The sequence below is a fragment of the Buteo buteo genome, chromosome 3 (genome assembly GCF_964188355.1).
Source record: "Buteo buteo chromosome 3, bButBut1.hap1.1, whole genome shotgun sequence".
Taxonomy (NCBI): Eukaryota; Metazoa; Chordata; class Aves; order Accipitriformes; family Accipitridae; genus Buteo; species Buteo buteo.
The window spans coordinates 32,849,649-32,855,024 of NC_134173.1; the positions used below are offsets into that span (position 1 = coordinate 32,849,649).

At 40.4% G+C, this 5,376-nt stretch overlaps 1 long non-coding RNA gene across 1 annotated transcript in view; it reads left to right on the forward strand.

Annotated features, from left to right (window-relative positions):
* Window positions 1-5,376, forward strand: part of LOC142029462 (uncharacterized) — a 9,244-nt gene continuing 3,868 nt past the window's right edge. Inside the window, exons 1-2 of the long non-coding RNA XR_012649928.1 lie at window positions 1-149; window positions 3,604-3,733. This is a non-coding gene — a long non-coding RNA (uncharacterized LOC142029462). The remainder of the gene's footprint in view (window positions 150-3,603; window positions 3,734-5,376) is intronic.

Here is a 5,376-nt window from a genome sequence, read left to right on the forward strand (position 1 = left end):
GGGCTCCTGGGCCACGGGTGGTCCCTGGTGAGGCTGGGCAAGGCCACCGAATTCAAGCACTCGGGGCCCTGGCACTGGCAGGGATTCGTCAGGCTTCTTCGGGGAGCGCAGAGCTACCAGCACAGGGGTCATCTCATGGTGACAGAGGGGTAGGTGCCGGTGACGGAAACCGAGTGCTCTGTTCATTAGAGGGGTTCTCAAATCATCCTTCTTTAAGGCAAACTGACAACAAGCAGCCCTCAAATGGATTAGAGCAAGTAGTTTGGATGTTGAATTTCAGTAGCAATTGACTGCGTTGCCCTTTTGAACCTTGCGTGTTTCAGTTTTCCCTCATTGAGTATTCTTAAAAGAACGGATGCATTGACTGCATGCATGGGTTTTGGGAGCAAAATCATCTGAAGAACACAGCCCCATGCTGTAACAGCCGGCTGGCTGTGTGCATTCTTTGGGGAAAAAGTCAAGAGCAGTCCACACTTCAAGAATGGCTCTCAAGGAGGCCAAGGCCACTGAGATTTTGGGATTATTCATATTTCAAAGCCAGTTTACAGTATAAAATTGTTTAGGGGCTAAAGGAATATAAGCAATTGTCATGTGCAGTTGTTTTTGTTTTTTTGTTTTTGGTTTTTTTTTGAGAGAGGTTTGTATTACTTAAAAATCGCCTACAATTGCTAATTTAGCATCTGCATGAAATGCTATATTGTCTGGACTCCTATATTTGCAAACAGAACAGATAGCAGAAGTGTAATCACTTCCTGCACAGCTTCTTGGCTGCGACCTGGACTGACCCCATGAACAGCAAGTGAGGGTGGGCAGTATTGGACTTGGATGCTTTTTCCGCTATCGCTGGTGTGTTAACCTAGGAAAACTGCTTGGCTTCTCTGCTGAGCTTGCCACGTAGTTCCATCTATAATGTAAACATCTGTCTACCAACTGCACTGAAACCACGATTTCATTTTGTGTAGGCTACCGAACAGCTGTCAGATGGGAATAACTTTGGTTATCGCATGTCTTAACCAATGTCCTAGATGCAAGAGGTTCTGAATGCCTTTGTCCTTGCTTGACTTTCCTGGTTTTGGACTGGATCCTTCTCAGCTATATGTTTTGAGACTCTTACTAGGCTTTTAAATACCCCCAAGAGTGTGCTGGATGTTATCCTCCTACAGAGCTCAAGTAGATTAGACAGGAGCACTGAGTTCATTGGATCACTATGGATCCATTCAGTTCTTCTGTGCATCTCCTATCCGCTAGTGTCCCATCTCTTAAAAGATTTTGTGATATTAGTTTTGACAGAATGCATTATGCTGTACAAGGTTATGTCTTAAAATCATAGAACTATGAAAAGAGGATTCCCAGGACAGCATCACAAGCAACTGTAATGGCAGATGAGCTGATATCTGAGAATTTATTTCTGTCAGCATGGGCATGTGTGTTGCTTTCAAGGTGACAGTAGGTTATGAGTGAACATACCTGTGCAGCAAAATATACCATAGACTTGGAAATGTTTGGTTTGGAAAAAGAATGCTCTTCACATAAGTGAGTATGCATTTGGCAAACAAAAGCTGTGTTGAGCACTCACCAGACTTTTTGAAGTCAAATGGGAATTTCGAACCACTTGATCCTGCAGAGCAGGCTGTCCATATATATGAAGGAGCCTTGTAACGTTCATTCTGAAGTTAGAAAAACGGCCTAATTGAAGAGATGCTCATACAGATGGTTAGGCTTCAAGGGATTTATTTGGCTGAATACCCCAGAAGTCATCTTTAAGTTCTCTGTGACTCATCCAGGCTGTCTGAACTTCTTAAGCTGAAGAGAGGAAGCGATGAGCAGGTTCACTTATGACAGAGCTTCCTGCTTTGCCTTGAACAGAAGGTGTTTAGAAAGACCTTTTTTGTGATGTTCTGGTGATCCAAGTTGAGTTCAGTGACTGGGCAAAAACAGGAGAGAAAATGCTGGTTGTGGGGTGCCATTCTTGCCAAACCTTTTCAGCCTCCAAGGAAGGCTTATTTTGGCAGAATGTTAAGCGATGCTTTTTGGTTTTCTTTTCATTTGGGGAGGCTGATGGGAATGATGCTCCTCCACAGGCACTGAACTATAAATATTTGACTTTTATACAACCAAAATGCCTCTGAGTAGACACGGAGTAAGTGACGAAAAATGAGCTTTTACCAAACCTGTGGAATTCATTTGAACTTTGCCAGGTGTTTGGCTGTAAGACTGTGAGGTCCCATATTTAACAGCTCATATACTTTGCCAATAATATGTGAAGTGTTTCATTATCTTATACGCTGTAGTTGGCACACATCAGTTTGCAGGCAAAGAGCAATGGTTTATGATATTTGTGGATTCCATGTGCTGTTGTAGCCATGAAATGATGTGTGGTATATGATAAGACAAATATATAAGAATGAAAGAGCTCATATAGCAAATACAAGATACTTTCAAGTCTATGATAAGTAAAACCATAAATTGTTAAGTAACATCAGTATTTTGATTTTTGTCTCCTCTTATAAATGCCAGGAGTAAAAAAACAAGTAAGAGGCTTGCTTTCAGCTCACCCAAGATGTTCAAGGAGTACTTGGGACAGATGAAGAGCTATTTTATTTTGAGGCTGCAAAATAACCAGGGCTTTTTAGGGTATTCATCCTAAAGGCATTTAATTTTTCACAAATTAAAGCTTAACGGACCAACTGCATACTCACACCAATTCCCAATATCCAGTGAAGTATTTAAATCAGTATTGAAATAATTACTGCAAGATTCTGGTTGGACGAAAAGGTCTTTGTGTGTATTTTTATGGATTTTTTTTTTTTTCCTCTGGTGTTTTCTCTGTTTTCTGAGTTTTAATTTTTCCAGAAAGAAATTCAAATGCTTGAAACTTTAACCTACTTCTAAGTAAATCTCTAATTGAACAAGTCTTTAATGTGTTGCTTTGCAGCATAGCAAAGTGTGTAAGTGTGCACTTCTTTCTTTATGTATAAATGTTTTGCTGAGGTAGGGTCTTAGGATGAAAACCAACTGACTATTTACACCAGCAGCTCCCCAGGCATGGGAATCTAGTGTGTTGCAAGAGTGGCAATGTTTGCTGTGGCAGTGGTTGCAGCAGCCTGTGTGGTCTGCCCTCCTGGCCTTAGCAGCCTGTCTGGAGAACTGGCAGGAGTGAGCTTCCCCGGGAGACCTCAGTCCTTGGGTGAGCTCTCTTAACAGCCCACCAAGGAGTCACAGGGCTGCTACCCAGCTGCAGTGAGCAGGGCAGCTCAGGGAGATCTGCTGTGCCTCACCGATTGTAATCCAGAAAAAACACAAGCCCCAGGTATCAAGAAGACCGGGGAGGAGAAAGTTAGGCTATGGAAAGCAGAACAGGTAGCTTCTCGCTATCCTGTCTTCTGCAAGAACTTTGGCAGACTCGTGTTTGTGGTGGTTCTGCTGGTGCTTAGGATCTCTGTCAGATGCATTTTCTTTAGAGAGCTAGTGAACCTTTGCATACGAACAGGAAAGCATGTCATTTGTCTAATGCTGAATTTCAATATTTGTAGTATTTTTCCCCTTGAGGTGGTTTAGGAGTATAGAAGATGATTTAAATGAATTTTTTTTTTTTATTTCTAGTGCATTTTCTGTGCTGTAAACACTGAATGAAAAGCTGAAAGGTGGTCCCATCCCCTGGAGAGACTGGAGCCATCTGACCAAGAAATGATTAGACTAGTCAGTGGGGAAGGCAAGGTGATGGGAAGACGTGGTAAGAGTAACGTTGTGTATATGTATCTAAATTAGTAGATTGTAATACCTGGCTAGATGCAGGTCATCACTAGAAGAGTGTATTTGAAGTAGTCTGAATTCAATGGTTTCTTGTTATCAGAGAAACAGGCAGTTCTAGGAGATGCATGTTTTTCTTCGTGTTTAAAAGAAGCAAAATCTAAGAAACTTCCAAAGAGCCCAAATCTTTTGAGGAAAATGATGAAAATAAAGCTTTCGACTGAATCTGACTTACTATGCTGACACTTTTGTGGTTAGTCTCACTTCTAGTGACTGCACAGATACCATTCATTCATATTCCTGACATGACAGTTGTGAAGCCATTTCTCTGGCACTGATGATGTACTGGTAAGACCAGAGGCTTCCTGTATCAGCTTTCTGCATTTGCTGCTTAACCTCCCTTTTGAAGAAGCTACCATATTTGGAGGAAGTAGCATACACAGGTCCAGATTCAGCAGTGTTTTTTGGCTGATAGCAATTCGATACGGCATTATGCAATTTTTACTCTCCCAGCTTCCACAGTGGAGTTCATTATTTTCTATTTTGTGTTGGTTGTCTGGATTCTCCATACATAGGATGGACAGAAACTTTCCACAGACATAAAAAATGATCAGCAGTTTGACTATGGAAATCTGTGTTTAAAACAGGCATAGATTTAGAGAGGACTTAAGGAGTGTCCTAACTATTAGTCTGTCATCTATTTTTGCTTGTTGGGCAGAAAATAATTCAGTATTGTCTAGCTTTTAGTGATAATATATCATGATTAGGGTGTTTATGTAGGATAAGGATAGAAGAAAAATTCTGAGAAGGCTTGCTGGTACATTTCTTAGTGGTCTAACCCCAAGTCTGGATCAGTTACTGATGCCCTCTGAACAAGGTGGGAAAACCAAGCATACCTGTTTGGGCCTTATGAAATGTCCTCTAAGTAGCCTTTGAAAACATGACCAGAAGGTAAATTTTGGTTATTAATGAGCTGGTTTGATTTTGAACTACTGCTTAAATGAGAGAAACATCAGATTATTAGTGCCTATCAGTAATCACCTAAATGAAATTTCATTAAAATACTTGTGAATAATTAATAAAATTAAATCATTGATGTTTTATCAAGTCTTTGTCTAAGACCTTAATATAAATCTTGTGAAAATATGCAGTTTGCATGAACTGAAATAGAAAAGCCAGAATGCCATCTGCCTAAGACAAACCTGTACAATGCAGAGAAGGAAGTTACAGTTTAGGATAGCAGGAATTTGAGATATAATTTCAATATTCTTTCATCTTTGTTCTAAGACATCAGTTCATGTAGAAGTAATAAGGCACATCTGTATTTCAGTACACATCATTTTAGGTCTAGGAGTGCCAAGTGTGGAAATAAATTTTTCTTATGTTGCATTTTAATCAGGCTAAAATGACGGTTTTAGAGTCACACAGTGCACATAACAAGATAAGCAGTGCTGCTTCAGCACAGCTTGCATGTACTGTCAGAAAGAGGTATACACTCAGAAAGCAAATGACAGCCCTGAAGTTATGGTGATACTGTAAGGCACTGGTATACAGTGGTTATCTTCTATATCATTCTTACAACCTTGGCACACATGGTTTATGCTCAAGAATTTAATTTCCTTAGTT